Here is a 22250-nt window from a genome sequence, read left to right as displayed (position 1 = left end):
ACTTATGTGTGTACCCTACAAGGCCGAAATACCAACTCGTGCCATCAATTCGTGGTATTCCGGACTCACACATGCCTCTGTGCAGCGAAAAGAGTGAGTGCAGTGATACAAAAAAAACTTACCGCCGAGAAACTGTTCAATAAAGAGACAGCTCACTTTGAGCAAACCGAGTAGTGGAAGCGTAATTCTCACCTTAAACATACTGCCGCTGCCGACATCATAGGGTTCCAACAGGAGCGGGAAAATATCTGGCACGATGAGGAATATCGCAACTCCTTACAAAGGCGTGAGTACCAAGTACTGGCATGCGTCAAGGAAACGAATATTTTTAAATTAAGTGTAGCTCACCCAGTGGTGGGCGTTAAGTCACAACGGAGGTAACGTTATAAATAACAAATATACACACAATTCAAAGAGGAAATGAAATGTTGGGAGTAGTAAAGGTTTTCGCTTGATCATAAAAACAATGAGCCATCCATAAATTATCGATAACATCAGAGAACACTTCGATAAAAAATCGAAAACACGCCGATGACCCATCATTCGGAAAAAATCCATGCATTTTCGCTAACAAACTGTTACAATTTCGATGAAAAATCAATAACATCTAGATAAATTTCTATAAAAACCTATAACTAATCGAAAACGTTTGTTATCAATAACAAATTTATAACAAATAACAAACCGATAATCAATGAATAACTAACCGATAGCTCGTCGATAATGGTTATTATCGACAAAAAACCATTAACACTTTCATAACAGCTCAACGACACGCCGTTTCGGTTTTGCTTTCTCATATATCCTTTCCTCCCACCACTCCCGCCCATTACCATTACACTGCGCTACTCTAACATTTTGGATTCCCCACATATCATAATATTCCCACCAGAGTCCGACCAAAGATGATGTTTTCAACCCAAGCAGAATACCGATTTTCAAAAATGTCTACAGGACATAATCAACACAATTTTTGAAATCCCGACAAGACAGAATCCAGAAAGACGATAATACAGAAAATAAAATACTGACGAAGGAAAATACCGAAAAATCTAAATTCCGATAAGACACAAATCATAAAAAAATTTCTGTGATAATGGAGTATATGTTGTCGCGCAAATTTTTAAAATAAAATAAAAAAAATTAAAAAAGTTGGTCGAGATTTTGTGTGCGGATTTTGTCTTGTGGAGATTTTGTAGTATCTGAGTTACTATTGGTTGGAATTCGATCATATCTGTGGACTCTGTATTTCGGGATTGTATAGTTTGGTATTATGTGTGTAAAACATAATCGCACTTTGCACAGAGCAGACAATTGAAAAATAGTCCAAAGGCACAAAGCTCCAGCCCAGACAGCCGAGGTGGAATGTCAAAGATGAGGTAAGCTCCTCTGCGTTGAAAGGGACAAGTGGAAGAAGACTTGATCCTCGTTGGCAGCATATAACGCTAAGCGGTAAGGTGCTAACTAAGTGTTAAATATTTGAACAAAGTGTGTTTACTATTATGAAATTCGGTCCATAGATATTTTTGCATGGAAAAGTGAATCATAAAAAGGGAAAACAATACCAACCCCCTCACACCAATATATACTAAAATCATAAAAGAAATTATCAGCCGTTTCATTAAACTATTCATGCAATAAAATTATGCATTTAATGAGAAGGGGGTTTCCACTAAGCACTGAAAACTCTCAACAGCTACAGCATTATTCCAATCGTTGCAAACGTTTTGCATGGAAAGGGTATTCACATGCCAACACAAAGTGGATGGACGGGATATTACGTGTTTTTGTTGTGTGGCACAACTACAAAGCCATGTATAAATATATGTGTATTGATATGTATATTAGACTGGGTCGATTTATTAACCGATATCGCGCCATCGATTTTTCGATTGGATTTGGGCTCAGGAAAAAAAGTTTCACCCAAAAAAATTATTTTCGAGCCTACGAAAAAAAAATTGCGAAAGGCTCAAATTTTCGACCAAAGCACTCCCCAAAACCCAAAAAATATATTTTTTTTTTTTCAAAAATTGTTGTAAAAACGTTGGCGATAACAAATCCTATCGAAAAATCGATGGCGCGATATCGCTTAACTTTCATCCATACAAATCGACCCAGGTTAGTGTACATATATAACGCCATAGCAGACTGCTCCCTTTTGCTCATGGCTTACTACTCTGCAACAACTAATCTTTCGTTCTATGAAATTATGCATAGTTTATTTGCTATCCGAAAGTCAAGGCTATATAAACACGCAAAGCTAACGGTGTAAATGAATAAACTAACGCATATTTGCTAAAATGTTATGAAATAAGCTTAAAAAGCTCAAGGACAATGGAGTAAAGAACATTTAGTACAAAGGAACAGAGTAATTTTATAAATAAATAAAAAAAAATATTAACCAAGGAAATTCCTAAAGAAAAATAATGAAACCAAAAAATATAAATATACGAATAGCATGTGAAATAATGAAGCCAATTGTTAGGATGGTAACTAATTTCAAAGAATTTGCTAAACACAAAGTGCTCCATTTTTCTTCGCAAAGCCAAGGGCGTTGGCTACAAAATAAAAGAAGGATATCGATTTTCTTCAATTTGGTGCGCTTATTTACTGTTCGCCTTTGACTCTGGCAAGTCATTAGCGTGTGAAAGAAAGGAGTTGCGACTGTTTTATGGTTTCTAAGAAAAGTGTTTAGCATTTTGCTAACTTGTTATACACATGAAAGTTAGTTGAACTGAAGTGGTTATCAAGTTAGCAGCACATGGCCATATTGGCACATTCAACGTATTTATTTATTTTTTTTTTTTGTGGTGAGTCAGAATGTTACTAACAAGGTGTCTATTGTCAACACATAATTCTTTAACACAAGGAACAACTATTTGTAATTACTCAAAACGATCGCGTCCCAAATCTATACTCCGGAAGTTAAAGGTAAATATGTTTCTGATTAAGGGAAATATACATAAGGTAATTTGAATACAAGTGATTTTTTTCTATATTTTTAAAATTGGCCACTTTATCTTTGCATTGTCACACTACTTAAAGATGTTACAGTCATTATTGTTGTTACATGTGAATTTAGTTTCAAAGAGTTGTCCTTTTGTAACAAAACCTAACTGCACGGAAAGAAAAAAGGTGTTAAAGTCAACCGAATTACAGATCAATTAAACCGAAATTTCTGTCAATTTATATCCATTGCGAATAGTTGTGGAATCCACTTCATACAAATTGTTGATTCTGAATTGACCGTTTTAACAGTCAAATGTACAAAGGAATTTTTAGAAATTTTTAGGGAAATTACGCTTATTTGAAACCTTCTGCTAACATTCGAATCGCTAAACTGTTGAATAAATCACTCCAATATTCAATATTGCAAACTGACCTTTATTTAGATTACTTTAGGAGTAGTACTTCACAATTATACTTCACAACCAATAGCGTGTTTAAATCAAAACTGATTATTTATTACTCAGCTTGCGCTGCTTTTACACTCTCGGTTTTCTCGTTCATCCATTTCTCCTAAGGTCTAGTGAAAATGTGTTCCAGAACAATTGTATCTCCTGCTTGATTAACAGCTATATACATATATATCTGTAGTCCATGCCTCTCACATATCCATATGCGTGTGTATGTGTGAGTAACTACTTCGGCTGATGACCACATGTGTGTGTGTGAAATATCTCTTCGTTGCCTTTTATGAATGTGTGTAAATGATTACTGATGTGTTCATGTACACGTGAGTGTGGCTTGCTTCATGTTTTTGTTGTTGCGTGATTATTTACTAACAGCCTAGTGATTTCAACATTCGCCACAATACGTTATCCTTAACCCTGTTAACTTAGCAATGCGGTGTATTGCGAGGTCTATGCTATAGACAGAGCAGCAAAGCTGCTTCAAGATAGTATGGTCTCCGACGCCGAAAGTAACAACCTTTGTTGACAGCCAAGCCGCCTTATGGGCATTAGAGTCCAACATGAGAAAATCAGATATCGTGGGTAGATGTAGAGCCTGTTGTTGTTGTTGTAGCAGAGCTTCGTCCCACCTAATAGCTGCGACCGACCATAATGAAAGGGATGTTAGAGGCGTTGGTTCCACATTACAATTAAAGAGATGGTTGATGTCATGTGGGGACACATTGCAAGCGGGGCATACATTTTGTATGTCGGGGTTGATTCTGGATATTTAAGAGTTTAACCTGTTACAGTATCCAGATCAAAGTTGAGCCAGAGTGACTCGCGTTTCCCTGGGGAGTATACGTTCCTCTTCCGCAAGTTTTGGGTACTGTTCTTTGAGTACTGGATTCACCGGGCAATTCCTGGCATAAAGGTCCGACGCCTGTTTGTGGAGTTCACCAAGGACCTGCTTGTGTTTTTTTGCTTCATACGGCTGAGTTCTCAGGTGCCGTATTTCCTCAAAATGCTTACGGAAATAACTCCTTAAGTCCATAGGCGGTGTTGGCTCATCAATCAGATGTCTGTTTGGATGCCTAGGTTTCTGGGTATTCAAGAGGAACTGTTTGGTTAGCATCTCATTTCGCTCCCTGATGGGGAATATTCTCGCCTCATTATGTAGATGGTGTTCTGGGGACATAAGGACACAGCCCGTGGCAGTTCTGAGAGCAGTATTTTGGCAGGCCTGTAGCTTATTCCAGTGGGTAATTTTTAGGCTTGGCGACCATATAGGGGACGCGTAGCATGCAATGGGCTGGCCAATTGCTTTGTATGTGGTAATGTGCGTTTCTTTGTCTTTTCCCCAAGTACTGCCAGCAAAGAATTTGAGGATTTTATTACGTCTCTGGATTTTCGGTACAATTGCAGCTGCGTGCTCACCAAAATGTTGATCCTGATCAAACGTAGAACCTCGCTGGCTTCTATAAGTCATCTCAATGTCTCCCTTTGCTGGGTCCCTGGGTATTGAAGGGAATGTACTCGCAGAGGAAAGGTTCTGATTTGGACAAAAATTAAGTGGACAGCTCCGCCTGACCACCGCTGAGTTATCTCTTGGGGAAAATCGAGGAATATGAGAACAGGGCAACGGACTTTCTATGGACCAAAAGGGATAACTCCTAAGTCTCAAGGTCCTTATGGCCATGCAAGGGTAGGAAAAGCACCAGCTTCCTTCTCAAACTAAACAAATCCGCGGTGAGGGTACTTACGGGTGTCATCACAGGTCATTGTGCTATCGCACCAATGCTCCGACGGTGGCGAATAGCAACAAGTTCCCTCTGCAGAAGCTGTCAGGATAAGGAGGAAGAAGATTCGATCTACCACTTTCTCTGCCGATGTCCGGGGCTTCAAAAAAGAAGACTTCTGGGCTCAAGGTTCTTCGACAGCCTGGCAGAGGCTTGGAAGGCGGACGTCTCGCTTCTTCTTGGATTCATCAAAGAAAGCAAGTGGTTTGTTGAGGACCACTAGGAAGTAATGGGGTTAAACGAATCTACCACCAACCTGCACTTACTGAGAGGACTCACAATTGGCACAAATGTCTCCGAGTGGAAGTGTGGGTAATACCCACGCGCGCCCCTTAACCTAACCGAACCTATACATTATAAGTAACACCCTAAGAATATCAATGAAATCTGTTAAAATTACAGATTTCCCTAAAACTAAAAATAACGGTGAAGGCTGTTGACATGACAGAGATTTAGGCGACATCATGCTCATAAGAGCAAAGTAGTGAGCACCGTGAGCGTAAGTTTCTCGTTGTTGTATTTTCATAATACTGCTTGTTGATGGCTGTTGAAATTACAAAATTAGTCAGTTCATTTAACAGAAAAATCAAATAGGTTTGTTGAAAATCTGTCATTTTCACAGAATATTGTCACCGGAGAGCAACAGTTTATCTTCTATTAAAATGACAAAACAAATTTGTCCTTTTAACAAAAAAACTCGGGAAGAGGCGCTTGCATTTAACAATTACTATTATGTTGCTGCAAGGGATGGAATCTAAGTACCCGAAAGGGATTTGTTGAAATATTGGCGGATCCCAAAATGTGTTATCCGTACAACACTGTGTTTGAAAAGTTTGTAACTTTATGTTGTTTTTAGAAAGTATTTTAGTAACCTGAAATTATTAGAAGTTAAGGGTAACAATTCTGTAAGTTTTACTCAAAAAGGTGTTGGCCTTATGAATGGTGCTGAATATAATGTACTTATGACTGATACAGTAAGATCCGAAGAAAGGTAAAGTAAAGACTACTGGGTGGACTGAACTGTTAACGGAAATCCTAACGGAATGGTCTCGGTTTTTAAAATAACATCTGATAAACAAGAAAACAAACATAACAAAGAAATTATCTCGCAATCGTCCCGAAATGGTACGAAAGTAGTCCCAAAAGAAAGATAGGAAATAATCCTAAGCGCAGTTTAAAATAATACTGAATTATTCACGAATTGATCATGAAAACAATCGTTATATGATCTCGAAATAGTATCGAAAATAATCCCGAAATAGTTTTGAAGTGATGACGAAATAGTTGCAAAGTGATCCTGAATTGTTTCCGAAATGATTTTCAAATAATTTCGAATTGATGCCGCAAACATTTCGAGAACATTTCTGAAAATGGTATCAAGGTGAGCTCGAACTATTTCCAGTAAGGGGGCAAAACTACTTAAATTTTTGTTTAGTGAGACGTAAATTATCTTTCTTTTGATACACATATTAACAGTTAAAACAACTTCATTTTATTTTTTATATGAAAATTAAGTTTTGTCACTTTCTCCTTACCGACAGCGTCCCTTAACTAATATAGAAAGCAAAAAAATTATTTTTAAAGTTGTAACCGTTTCAACTCCTAACAGAAAGTTACTATCAACAAGTAAGGAAGGCTAAGTTCGGGTGTAACCGAACATTACATACTCAGCTGAGAGCTATGGAGACAAAATAAGGGAAAATCACCATGTAGGAAAATGAACCTAGGGTAACCCTGGAATGTGTTTGTATGACATGGGCATCAAATGGAAGGTATTAAAGAGTATTTTATAAGGGAGTGAGCCATAGTTCTACAGGTGGGCGCCATTTAGGGATATCGCCATAAAGGTGGACCAGGGCTGACTCTAGAATTTATTTCTACGAAACGAGTATCAAATGAAGGGTGTTAATGAGTATTTTAAAAGGGCGTGGACTTAGTTCTGTAGGTGGACGCCTTTTCGAGATACCGCCATAAAGGTGGACCAGAGGTGACTCTACAATTTGTGGGTAAGATATGGGTATCAAATGAAAGGTGTTAATGAGTATTTTAAAAGGGCGTGGGCCTTTTCGAGATATCGCCATAAAGGTGGACCAGGGGTGACTCTAGAATGTGTTTGTACGATATGGGTGTCAAACGAAAGGTGTTAATGAGTGTTTTAAGAGGGAGTAGGCCATAGTTCTATGTGTGGACGCCATTTAGGGATATCGCCATAAAGGTTGGGCAGGGCTGACTCTAGAATTTGTTTGTACGATATGGGTATCAAATGAAGGGTGTTAATGAGTATTTTAACAGGGCGGGGGCTTTGTTCTATAGGTGGACGCCTTTTCGAGATATCGCCATAAAGGTGGACCAGGGGTGACTTTAAAATTTGTTTGTACGATATGGGTATCAAATGAAAGGTGTTAATGATTATTTTAAAAGGGAGTGGGCCTTAGTTCTATAGGTGGACACCTTTTCAAGATATCGCCATAATGGTGGACCAGGGGTGATTCTAGAATTTGTTTGTACGATATGGGTATCAAATGAAAGGTGTTAATGAGTATTTTAAAAGGCCGTGGGCCTTAGTTCTATAGGTGGACGCCTTTTCGAGATATCGCCATAAAGATGGACCAGGGGTGACTCTAGAATTTGTTTGTACAATATGGGTAAAGTTGTTAATGAGTATTTTAAAAGGATGTGGTGGTAGTTGTATATGAGAAGATGTTTTCGAGATGTTGACCAAAATGTGGACCAGGGTGACCCATAACATCATCTGTCGGGTACCGCTAATTTATTTATATATGTAATACCACGAACAGTATTCCTGCCAAGATTCCAAGGGCTTTTGATTTCGATCTGCAGAACTTTTACATTTTCTTCTACTTAATATGGTAGGTGTCACACCCATTTTGCAAAGTTTTTTTCTAAAGTTATATTTTACGTCAATAAACCAATCCAATTACCATGCTTAATCGCTTTTTTCTTATTTGGTATAGAATTATGGCATTTTTTTTCATTTTTCGTAACTTTAGATATCTAAAAAGTGGGAGTGGTCATATTCGGATTTCGGCCATTTTTTACACCAATATAAAGTGAGTTCAGATAAGTACGTGAACTAAATTTTTGCTCAAGTTATCGTGCTAACGGCCGAGCGGAAGGACAGACGGTCGACTGTGTATAAAACTGGGCGTGGCTTCAACCGATTTCGCCCTTTTTCACAGAAAACAGTTATCGTCCTAGAATCTAAGCCCCTTCCAAATTTCACAAGGATTTGCTAAATTTTTGTCCGACTTATGGCATTAAATGTATCCTAGACAAATTAAATGAAAAAGGACGGAGCCACGCCCATTTTGAAATTTTCTTTTATTTTTGTATTTTATTGCACCATATCATTACTGGAGTCGAATGTTGACATAATTTATTTATATACTGTAAAGATATTAAATTTTTTGCTAAAATTTGACTTAAAAAAATTTTTTTTTAAAGTGGGCGTGGTCGTTCTCCGATTTTGCAAATTTTTATTAAGCATACATATAGTAGGAGTAACTTTCCTGCCAAATTTGATCATGATATCTTCAACGACTGCCAAATTACAGCTTGCAAAACTTTTAAATTACCTTCTTTTAAAAGTGGGCGGTGCCACGCCCATTGTCCAAAATTTTACTAATTTTCTATTCTGCGTCATAAGTTCAACTCACCAACCAAGTTTCATCGCTTTATCCGCCTTTGGTAATGAATTATCGCACTTTTTTGGTTTTTCGAAATTTTCGATATCGAAAAAGTGGGTGTGGTTATAGTCCGATATCGTTCATTTTAAATAGCGATCTGAGATGAGTGCCCAGGAACATACATACCAAGTTTAATCAAGATACCTCAAAATTTACTCAAGTTATCGTGTTAACGGACAGACGGACGGACGGGCATGGCTCAATCAAATTTTTTTTCGGTACTGATGATTTTGATATATGGAAGTCTATATCTATCTTGATTCCTTTATACCTGTACAACCAACCGTTATCCAATCAAAGTTAATATACTCTGTGAGCTCTGCTCAACTGAGTATAAAAACAAGAAAGCATGAAGTTTTTTTGTTAGTGTGGCCTTGTAGTCTTCTAGTTTAACCGTCCTGTTCATTTTTCTTCTTTGTTCGCATGGCTGGGTACACGGGTACCACAAGGCAGTTCATACGTGAGAACTACTAGCGGTACCTGGGTATCCCAGCCATGAGAACTAGTAATAAAAAACTAATTTATTAAAAAAATCATCTTTATGAAATTATATTTGAAAAAATTGTCTCTCCTTTTTGTAGAAAACTTATTCCCATACGATGCCACAAAATTTTAACTCGTTTCTATTTGTAGATTATTTAAATATGGCTTTTGAATATGCAAGAGGTACCCGGGTACCCATCTATGCACAGAACGGTTACACGAATAAATACCAAGTCCGCTCTTGCCGAAAGCAATTTCAGGAGTTTGCCAGTTCGAACAAGTAAAAACGGGACTGTCTTCGGCTGTGCCGAAGACTTCATACCTTTCATAAATGGGGCTGAACAATAATCTTATGCCGTTCGTAATCTCCGAATAATCGGATGTATAAGATAAGAAATATATAATGAACAGATCTACATACCTAAACGATTTTTAAGATAAATATAAAATAAAAAATAGGTAGGTACTTTGTGTGAGGATGCAAAGTTTCAGGTTTTTTGTGGTCTGCGTGTAGAAACTGTGACTATGAATCACATATTTCAACAATATATGACGTAAACGTAACTGTTTGATGAAATTTGAGGAATTTTGAAGCTGCTAGCCGTAAAAAATGGGCAAAAGTGACAATTTATATGAAGTATATACTATATATACCACCGATTTCTATGATTTTTTCAGACAACAATATATGCTATATACGTAAGCATTTGGTGAAATTTGAAGCTTCTAGCTGTTAAAATGGGGCTGAAATCGCAAAAAAAAATATATATATACTATATATATACTATATATACCATCATATATATATTATATGTATCACCGATCTCAATGATTTTTTGACACAACAATATATGCTATATACGTAAGCAATCGGTGAAATTTGAAGCTTCTAGCTGTTAAAATGGTGCTAAAATTGCGAAACTATATAAATATACTATATATATTTACTATATATACCACCATATATATACTATATATACCACCGATCTTTACGATTTTTTCAGACAACAATATATGCTATATGCGTAAGCATTTGGTGAAATTTTAAGCTTCTAGCTGTTAAAACGGGGCAGAAATTGCGCAAAGTTTCTTATCTGAAGAATCGGTTGTATGAGATATATACTATGTATACCACCGATCTCAATGATTTTTTTATTTGGTGAAATTTGAAGCTTCTAGCTGTTAAAATGGGCCGAAATCGCAAAAAAAGTATATATATACTATATATACCATCATATATATATTATATATATCACCGATCTCTATGATTTTTTGACACAACAATATATACTATATACGTAAGCAATCGGTGAAATTTGAAGCTTATAGCCGTTAATATGGGGTAGAAATTGCGAAAAGTTTCTTATCTGAACAATCGGTTGAATGAGATATATACTATATATACAACCGATCTCTATGATTTTTTCAGACAACAATATATGCTATATACGTAAGCATTCGGTGAAATTTGAAGCTTCTAGCTGTTAAAATGGGGCTAAAATTGCGAAACTATATAAATATACTATATATATTTACTATATATACCACCATATATATACTATGTATACCACCGATCTTTATGATTTTTTCAGACAACAATATATGCTATATACGTAAGCATTCGTTGAAATTTGAAGCCTCTAGCTCTTAAAATAGGGCAGTAATTACGAAAAGTTTCTTATCTGAACAATCGGTTGTGGGGGATATATACTATATATACGACCGATCTCATCAATTTTTTGAGGCAACAATATGTGCAATATACGAAAGTATATGGTGAAGGTTGAAGCTTCAATCTGTTAAATTGAGTAAGATATTACAAAAATCCTCCTTTTCTGAAAAATCGGTTGTATGAAGGATATATGCTATAGGGGTCCGATCCGGCCGGTTCCGACAAATATCTAATCGGACACCCAAATACACCCGCTCACCAATTTTTATCAAGATATCTCAAAAATTGAGGGACTAGTTGGCATACAAACAGACAGACGGACAGACGGACATGGCTAAATCAACTCAGCTCTTCAACCTGATTATTTCGGTATACTTAATGGTGGGTCTATCTATTTTCCTTTAAGGACTTACAACTTTGAGTTTCGTGACGAAATTAATATACCATTTCATTTTCATGAAAGGTATAAAAATGGATGACGGTATGAAAATGTTTCTCATACGTCATGTCGTACCCAAACAGCGCAGTCTGCACATGTGTGATGTCTCTTACATAATCAAAGTTTTTTGCATTTTTATTTGAATGCCATGGAGGTGTTTTTACATTGAAATAAAAGAAAAAGCTAAACCCGAAAATTGTGAGAGCTTATCTCGCTCAAAACACCCACATTTTTACCATAATTATTAAGTTTTATTATGCCGTAAACTGGCGTTGGCTACCCAATTTGACGCATTGCTTATCATATTTTACTACATTTACAATAGTTTCGCTTTTATCTTCTCATCACACTAATTTAGACAAATCTGTTTGACATAACATCGGACGCTTGAGTCAATTAGATCAGCTAATCAATTAGCAATAAAACTAAATGAGATAATTGACTTTGATGGGAGAAATGAGTGGCAGACGCATACCTGAGCATTTTTTTATCTCTGAATTTGGTTATTTATCTAATTCTTCTTTGAAAAAGCTACGAGGCAATTTTTGGCTATTATTATACATTTTTTGAGGTTTAACTTCTCAGTTGTAGATTTTACGTAGCTTTTCTTAGCGAGAAATTTTCACGAAAGTTTCAAATATTTTATTTAGAATTTTTTATTATTTAGTTTTTTAGCTAAATCAATTTTAGTCTAAAAAGAGTACAAATTAGGTTAGGTTAGTTGAGGTTAAAAGGACTGGGCCAAGAAGTTTCATCTCAGCACGACACTTGGCCCACCAATATGCCCATTGTGATGCTCTAAACGGTAAGTAACCCTGTACCAGCTACTGCGGATTGACCACTTCCTGAAATCAATAAATTTATCTATCGGCCTAATTTTGAAACCTGTGCGAGATTATTTAAAAGCGGTAGGCCGGGAACAGCCAACCTCCTTCTATTTAGTGCCGGACAGTGACACAGAAAATTGTGCACGTGTCGTGAGAGCCTATCAAACAGTGACCCTTGCCAAGGACCAAATCCCTGACTTATTCAGGAACAAACGAGTGTAAATGCGTCGTTTGCCATACGAAGGCCAAACCAACCTTGATGGCTCGCCTAAAGTAAGCGCTAATCAAATCATATTTGCCTTGCTTATAGTGCAAGCACGAGCTTGGAACTTGGAAGAGGCCATAGCTATAACCTATCCAGTTATTTTGGGTAAGGATATGGGCTCTCGGTACCCTCCTGGCCAGCTCATCAATTATTCATTCAATTACCTTCAATATCCTTTCCCTGTGTCCAGGTATCCATACAAGTCTAATACTGAAGTTTTGGGTCATCTCAGTGATCGACTTTGTATTGTCGATACATGACTCCAAATAATCACCCTTTTCCCGTCTTTAGGCACAGTTGTCAAATGATTTACATCACCACGTATTACTAAGATCTCCACTCGATAACCGCTACAGTGATCAAAAAGCCGAAAGGAGATCACTAGTTCTTGGCCCAGTGAAAAGATACAACCCCCACCTTCCCGTCAAGCTTGGAGCCATCAGTAAATATGTTGATGGCACCCTGAACAGCATGTTACCTATTTGCTCATTCTTGTCGTGTGTGAATGCGCACTTTGTAATTCTTAGTGAAAATGTTGAAGGGAGTGCAATATTGAGTACTGGTATGAAAACTGGGAATTTGGTGCTCACGTTATTAGCATATCCCCTTACTCCATTCTTCCAACTGCCATTTTATCTAATTCGCAGGGCCACTATAAGGGCTATTTTCTTCGCTACCGAATCATGTGGTGGTAGGTGCAGGAGAGTGGTAAGTGACTATTCTAGGCTTTTTGTAAGTGTTTTAGGTTCCTGGCCTTTGTAAGCGTCGGGTAGAACAGAATACATAAGAATTAGGCATACAAAGGCTGCATAGATGTACTACTTTTGGAGAAAACCCCCTTCTATTACAGAAGAACAAAGCAGTTGTTGTTTTCTTTACCTGATCTGCTATGTTGTCACTACAGAGTAGTTTCCTATACAGAATAAATTCCACATAGCTGACTTTATCACTGAAAGCCAGGCTTTAGCCGTCAACCTTGGTAGTTTAAAATTCGGCGTTTCATAATTTCTTGTGAAGTGTGGAAGCTCAGTTTTTTCCGACTCCCGAGAATTTTTCCTGATTATATAGTTCTTATAAAGCAGCATTCGTTAGATTGCGAAGAGTCTGAGAGAACGCTCCCCTCATAATAACAGAAATATCATCCGTGTAGGCAATCACCTTATGACCCTCAATTTCCACTTCCAAAACAAAGTTAAGTCTCTCAAATTTTCGCATTAATTTTGGAATTTTTTTTCCGCATTGTGTTTTAGATTATCTTTCATATAAAAAACAAAACTCCGAATGGACGTAAATCTAAAACACCTTTCAGAAAAAAAATTATCGAAAACCAATGGAAATTTTGAAAAACTTATAACTTGCACTTCGTTAGACTAAAATTGGCCGGACTACAAAACTGCATACTCAACAAATTCTGAAAATTTTAATTAAAAATTCACAATTTTCATAAAATTTATCCGAGTTTTCGAAAACGTTTTTGAGATTTTTTGTTCAGTTCATGAATTGCTTTTTTGTTTATTGTTTAGTTACACAATTCATGAACTTTTAGCCAAATTATCGAAAATGAAAATAGAGGAATATAGTTGCTAAAGTTTGCCACTGCGATTTTTGTATTCGCAGCTGTATATAGCGATTTGCCGCTTGCAGGTGCATCTCTGGTGAACGGACGCTGAAAACCTACAATACCCCGAGAAGGTCTTACAGACTGGGGGATCTATCACGACACAACAAGAACTGCTTGCCAAGGGATTCAACCTTCTAGAATCATAGTTATTTTAAGTATAAGAAGTGAAACTTCTATCATGTGTACGGTGATACAACTTTTTAAATTTTTCGTTAAAATTAAATGGTACATAAAATTTGGCACGAGTCTTGCAAGTCTTTAAAGGAGAAGAGATACACCCATCAATAAGTTTATAGAAATGATGACGAGCCGAGTTACTTTAGCCATGTCCGTCTGTCTGTTTGAACGCAAAATAGTTCCTCAATTGTTAAGATATCCTGATAAAATTTGGTGAGCGGTTATATTTAGGTGTCTTATTAGACATTTGTCAGAACCGATCGGATCGGACCACTGTAGCATATATTCCCCATACAACCGATTTTTCAGAAAAGAGGAGTTTTGTTATATCTTCCACAATTTATCGGATTGGAGCTTAAAATTTATTTAGTAATTTATTTATATTGCACAATCTATTTTTATACCAAGCTGTACTTTTACACAGGGTATTATAACTTTAATTGGATAACGGTTGGATATAGACTTCCATATATCAAAATCATACGTATCAAAAAAAAAATTTGATTTAGCCATGTCCATCCGTCCGTCCGTCTGACCGTCCGTTAACACGATAACTTGATCAAATATTGAGATATCTTTACCAAACTCGGTATACGGAAATCGAACGATAACAATGCCCACTTTTGCTATATCGAATATTTAGATATAAGACAATAAGGCAATAAAATTTGGTAGGTGGATAGGTTTTATGACGCAAAACACAAATTTTGGAATATGGGCGTGGCACCACCCACATTTAGAACAAGAAAATTTGGAAGTTTAACAAGCCGTAAATCACATGCTGTCAAATATTGAAATTTGGCAGAGACACTACATTTGCCAAATTATACAGACTACGTGAAGATAATCCAAATCGGTTAAATGTCACGCCACAACAGCGTTTTAAGTGCACAGCTGGGTATTTAATGTTCCCAATTAAACTTTCTTTCTGTTTACTTTATAATTGTTTTATTATAAAATGTCGCTTATGTACATCTGTTCTCTACACATCTTATATAGCCGATTTTTTCGGATATTACAAATAGGATAAGATTATTTCTCAACTCCATTCATGAAAGGTATGAAGTTTTCGGCACAGTCGAAGAGAGCCCCGTCCTTCCTTATTTTTATTTGGTATCACAGTCGTAAACCGAATTAATACATTCTAACAAGCAATTTCGTTTTTATTACTTGCTTATAAATTTTAAAATGCAACTGTTTCTGGAAATATATTTTCTTTTTATACTCAGTTGAGCAGAGCTCACAGAGTATATTAACTTTGATTGGATAACGGTTGGTTGTACAGGTATAAGGGAATCGAGATAGATATAGACTTCCATATATCAAAATCATCAGGATCGAAAAAAATTTGATTTAGCCATGTCCGTCCGTCCGTTAACACGATAACTTGAGTAAATTTTGAGGTATCTTGATGAAATTTGGTATGTAGGTTCCTGAGCACTCATCTCAGATCGCTATTTAAAATGAACAATATCGGACTATAACCACGCCCACTTTTTCGATATCGAAAATTTCGAAAAACCGAAAAAGTGCGATAATTCATTACCAAAGACGAATAAAGCGATGAAACTTGGTAGGTGAGTTGAACTTATGACGCAGAATAGAAAATAAGTAAAATTTTGGACAATGGGCGTGGCACCGCCCACTTTTAAAAGAAGGTAATTTAAAATTTTGGAAGCTGTAATTTGGCAGTCGTTGATGATATCGTGATGAAATTTGGCAGGAACGTTACTCCTATTACTATATGTATGCTTAATAAAAATTAGCAAAATCGGAGAACGACCACGCCCACTTTTAAAAAAAATGTTTTTTAAAGTCAAATTTTAACAAAAAATTTAATATCTTTACAGTATATAAGTAAATAATGTCAACATTCAACTCCAGTAATGATATGGTGCAACAAAATGCAAAAATAAAACAAAATTTCAAAATGGGCGTGGCTCCGCCCTTTTTCATTTAATTTGTCTAGGATACTTTTAATGCCATAAGTCGAACAAAAATTTACCAATTCTTATGACATTTGGTAGGGGCTTAGATTCTGGGACGATAACTTATTTCTGTGAAAAAGGGCGAAATCTGTTGAAGCCACGCCCAGTTTTTAAACACAGTCGGTCGTTAACGATAACTCGAGCAAAAATCGATATATCTTTACTAAACTCAGTTCACGTACTTATCTGAACTCACTTTGTATTGGTATAAAAAATGGTCGAAATCGGACTATGACAACGCCCACTTTTTCGATATCGAAAATTACGAATAACGAAAAAAATGCCATAATAAAAATGGTATTTGGATTACTTTATTGACGCAAAATATAACTTCAGAAAAAAACTTTGTAAAATGGGTGTGACACCTACCATATTCAGTAGAATGAAATGAAAAAGTTCTGCAGGGCGAAATAAAAACCCTTGAAATCTTGGCAGGAATACTGTTCGTGGTATTATATATATAAATAAATTAGCGGTATCCAACAGATGATGTTCTGGGTCACCCTGGTCCACATTTTGGTCGATATCTGGAAAACGCCTTCACATATACAACCACTCCCTTTTAAAAGCCTCATTAATACCTTTAATTTGATACCGATATCGTACGAACACATTCTAGAGTCACCCCGGGTACACCTTTATGGCGATATCTCGAAAAGGCGTCCACCTATAGAACTAAGGCCCACTCCCTTTGAAAATACTCATTAACACCTTTCGTTTGATACCCATATTGAACAAACGCATTCTAGAGTCACCCCTGGTCCACCTTTATGCCAAAACCTCGAAAAGGCGACCACCTATACAACTACCACCACTCCCTTTTAAAACCCTCATTAATACCTTTAATTTGATACCGATATCGTACAAACACATTCTAGAGTCACCCCGGGTACACCTTTATGGCGATATCTCGAAAAGGCGTCCACCTATAGAACTAAGCCCCACGCCCTTTTAAAATACTCATTACACCTTTCGTTTGATAGCCATATTGTACAAACATATTCTAGAGTCACCACTGGTCCACCTTTATGGCGATATCTCGAAAAGGCGTCCACCTATAGAACTAAGCCCCACGCCCTTTTAAAATACTCATTAACACCTTTCGTTTGATACCCATATTGTACAAACGCATTCTAGAGTCACCCCTGGTCCACCTTTTTGGCGATATCTCGAAAAGATGTCCACCTATAGAACTAAGCCCCACGCCCTTTTAAAATACTCATTAACACCTTTCGTTTGACACCCATATTGTACAAGTACATTCTAGAGTCACCCCTGGTCCACCTTTATGGCGATATCTCGAAAAGGCGTCCACCTGTAGAACTAAACCCCACGCCCTTTTGAAATACTCATTAACACCTTTCGTTTGATACCCATATTGTACAAACGCATTTTAGAGTCACCCCTGGTCCACCTTTATGGCGATATCTCGAAAAGGCGTCCACCAATAGAAGTAAGGCTCACTCCCTTTTAAAATGATCATTAACCCCTTTCATTTGATACCCATATCGTACAAACAAATTCTAGGGTCACCCCTGGTCCACTTTTATGACGATATCTCGAAACGGCGTCCACCTATGGAAATAAGGATCACTCCCTTTTAAAATACTCATTAACACCTTTCATTTGATACCCATATCGTACAAACAAATTCTAGAGTAAACCCTGATCCACCTTTGTGGCGATATCCCTAAATGCCGTCCACCTATAGAACTATGGCCCACTCCCTCTTAAAATACTCTTTAATACCTTCCATTTGAAACCCATGTCATACAAACACATTCCAGGGTTACCCTCGGTTCATTTTCCTACATGGTTATTTTCCCTTATGTTGCCACCATAGCTCTCAACTGAGTATGTAATGTTCGGTTACACCCGAACTTAACCTTCCTTACTTGTTTTTGCTAGATTTGTGTATTTTTTATTAAAATTTTACACTTATTAGAAAAGGTATTAAAAATTTTTTTATAAATAATATAAAAAAATTTAAGTAAAAAGAAATGAAGAAAGCTGCCGTAATTTGGCGAAGCGCCAAGGCAACAGCCCATCCACGAGTACACATCACCTTTTTCAGCAAGTTATGGTGTTTAAGAATTCTACTTTTTTTTCGATTGACATCATAACTTTTTATAGACTACACTACAAAATACTCAAATAGTAATAAATGTATGTAGTTAATTTTAATTGCTAAACATACATATAATGCAAATGTTAATTAATTAATGAAATGAACAAATTTTGTGTTGCATAAAATTATTAACTGAAAGTTATTTCGCTTTACTCTACGTAAGTTCAAAAATATTTAATTTTTCTGTTTTCTTCTTTGCATCACACAGAGAGCTCGCAGAATTAGTGTAAAAATCACTACCCTCTCTAGCACCGCTTGATGCTCTATACCAGCCCTGTGTCTTCACTGCAGTTGGTTATCTGCATATGTATGTCTGCGCCTTTTTCAAGTTCAAGATTAATTTATTTACAACACTTAATTTAAATACTGCAAATCAATATCATTGACTGTCCTTCAATTATCACTTTTGATTAATGCTCTATTTTGTTAAGAGTAAGATAAAAACAAGCTATTTTCGTTCACGCTGATTACGTGGTTAGTCTCTTTTAATAACTCAGGAAATGCTCGTTGCCTGGTGCCTCTCTCTCTCTATCTCTATCTCTCAATGTTTCTATATCATTTAAATTTATTTAAATGTCTTCCTTTTTATTATATATATATTTTTCATATTATTTATTCTTTCGATTTCGATGCAAAAATATACTCACGATCTCCCAACATCAGCACCCACTAACGGTATAAGCCTCTTAACGGCAATTTTAGTCTTCTGCCAACATCTAAACGATCGAGACGTGATATAAGAGTTTTTCGTGCGAATTGCGTATTGCCTACGACGCGCGGCCTCCGTTCGATGACGGTGTTGAGCGCGCTGAGAAAATACGACAGTAAAAAACGATAAAATATTCATTAACGCGTTTGCGTGTGAAAAATTTTATTCAACAAAAAAAAATTACATATTCAAATGTATGTGTGCGCCAAAATTCGACTAGAATCTAGCTTCCGAATTTTATTTATAAATATATGCTTTGTTAAAAGCGAATTTCAAAGACAAAAATGTGTATGTGAGAATAAAATAGATTTGGCCTTCGCTGGCAACGTTTCGCCATGATCATCAATCGGCGTGTCCTATAGAGGAGCATCTTTAGCGCGTGAATAATAAAATTATTTTTAAAGGATACTTATTCGTATGCTAATTATAAAAATATACTTTGGTTAACTAGTTCGTAAATATTTAAAAAATGAGTCAATAACTTATTAGAGCCCTCAAAAAAATTTAAGAAAGTCCAATGAGTACGAAAACCCAAATGATATTTCGAAACGCTTAAACTAACTAGTTTCTAAAACTTAACGAAAGTTTTCAAACTGAACGAATCATTGAAATATGCTTTTTATTATTTAAATACCTCCCGAAATGATCTTAAGATAGTTTCTGACACTTAACGAAAGTTTTCAAACTGAACACATCGTTGAAATATGCTTAACAATATTCAAATGCCTCCCGAAATAATCTTTCAATAGATAAAGTAAAATTTTATTAGACCAGTTTTCAAACTTAACGAAAGTTTTCAAACTGAACGAATCACTGAAATATGCTTTAAAACACTTGAATGTTTCCCGATATGATCTTAAAATAAATAACATAAAATTGTATTAGAATGAACTGAACGATTAATTGAAATATACTTAAATTTTTTTTATACATATGTAGAGAGGTTGTTATACAACGAAATCTCTGAGAACGTAAGCCTTATTGTCTGGGCTGGTACATCATCAGGTCCTTGCACATTCCTAGGCTTTATACTATAAAAAGTTGAACTGAGTTTTTTTCTTTGAAAGGTTGTATTTTGTGTATCTAATCGGATAACGTGCTTACCTTCCACGAAATTTTGGATCAAAGTGTTGTCATCCATCACCTAGTTCAGCGAAAGGAATTATTATTACCCAGAAACTCTCTGAATATCCAGAAACTTGGGTAGCCCAACATACACCTGATTGAAGCGGCCTCACCTCCCAGGAACTTAAGCACTATGAAAAAATACGGTCGGATCACTTTGGCAGAAATTGCCCGATTAACCCCATTCTCAAAGAAAAATACCCTGAACTCGCAGTTGAGGAAAGGCACCTCTGCAGGAAGATATGCACGTTAAACTCTTAAAAACATAAAATAAAAAATAAATAAAATACTCAATGTATGCCCTGCCCGTAAGGTGTCACCATATGATACCAACCATCTCTACAATTGCGATGTGGAACCAACGCCTCTATCACTCTTATCTCTTTGGTTCAACCCTGTTGAAAACGCAAGTTTCCTCGGGCTTCTGATAGTGATAGCAATTTGTGAATGGTCGCACCTATTGGAGTGAGGCACTGCTGCAACAACAACTATTGATTATTATTATGCGTCAATATCACATGCATTCCCAATCCACATCCTCGCATAGACATCCAAGACTTTGGTTTTTTTAGTTGTTCGCAGTGTCGAGAAATTTCTTCTATAAGTCAGCCTTTACCAGAACCCCCGCTTTGCCACGCCCGCAGCGTGCTAATATTATACGGAAGGTGCAGATATTGATTACTTCTAATTTAAATTTATTTCCCAGATTTAATTAAGCTTAAACTGCAAATACAATTGAGTTAAAGCAACTAAAAATTTGATGAACGTATTAACAGAAGTTGAAAATCGGGGAAGTTTAAATATAATGAAATTAACGAAAGATTTAAAATCTTACGAAATTAGTATGCCGTTTAGACTGCACATATTAATAATAAATTATATTTAAGTCAAAATTTCAGCCTTTATGAGCATTTCAAAGCTTAAAGAAAAATTAAAAACTTAACGAAAGTTTCAAAACTTAGCGAAAGTAAAATTCATTTTAAGTAACTTTAAAATTGATTTACGATGACCCAAAAGTTGAAAATCGGGGATTTTTAAATATTTCGAGTTTAAGGAAAGTAGGCAAACTTTTATGAAACCAGTAAATAAGTGTATACAAACAAGTAAAACATTATTTTTAAGTCAAAATATCCGTATTTGCAAACATTTCAACACTTAACGAAAATTTAGAAACTTAACGAAAGTTGCTAAACTTAACTTAATATTCTACAGTTTAACAAACTAACCGAAAATTGTTTAATAGACCTCTTTTTAACACAAAATTCCTAAACAAAACGGCATTTTTGCAGTTTTAAACGTTTTAATTGTAAAAGTAAACACATTACACGTGTTTAGTAAGCAATTTTAGCATAATTTAGATCTTATAACAAACAATCAAATTTAAATAATTTAATAAATTTACATAAATACTCAACAAAATGAAACGTTATAAAATCAGCGTTAATTATCCATACGTAAGCTGTCAACATTTACTTCTTTCTTCATTTCCTTCGTTTTCACGTCTTTCTGTGTTCTTCACACTTGTGTCTAAATAAAAATGTATATAGAATCATATATATGTACTTCCTATTTTCTGTACAAACTTGTGTTTACATATAGTTTATTATGTTATTGTCTGTATAAATCATAAATTTTTACGTCCATAAGCCGACCAATGCGAAGAGAGCACGCTTAGCTAATTAGCGTCTTTCATTTTTTTTTTTTCATTGTCCATGAAATTATCTTAGATATACACATAATGTATCTACACAAAAATTACCTATTCGAAGATAATAAATATAAATAAATCGAACTTTTAATTTTGACAACAGCAGTAAGATCATTTGTTATATGCGAGCCACGAGATCGCCGAGATCTCTCGCCGGCTTGCCATCCAAAATACACAACCCGAACATTGCTTTATATAAAATTAATATTT

At 35.9% G+C, this 22250-nt stretch overlaps 1 protein-coding gene across 15 annotated transcripts in view; it reads left to right on the top strand.

Moving 5' to 3' along the window:
• Sarm (sterile alpha and armadillo motif) overlaps positions 1-22250 on the top strand; it is a 324081-nt gene that overhangs the window by 256429 nt on the left and 45402 nt on the right. The window contains exon 1 of one of the 15 annotated variants that reach the window (XM_067787784.1): positions 19203-19401. The exons of 12 other annotated variants lie outside the window; for them this stretch is intronic. The gene's annotated coding sequence lies outside the window, so the exon portion shown is untranslated. Of the gene's footprint in view, positions 1-19202; positions 19623-22250 lie in introns of those variants that run through there. 2 more of the 15 variants (XM_067787783.1, XM_067787785.1) reach the window with 2 other exon arrangements.

The sequence above is a fragment of the Eurosta solidaginis genome, chromosome 5 (genome assembly GCF_040869045.1).
Source record: "Eurosta solidaginis isolate ZX-2024a chromosome 5, ASM4086904v1, whole genome shotgun sequence".
NCBI classification, from domain to species: Eukaryota; Metazoa; Arthropoda; class Insecta; order Diptera; family Tephritidae; genus Eurosta; species Eurosta solidaginis.
This window is presented reverse-complemented; position numbering and strand designations above follow the sequence as displayed.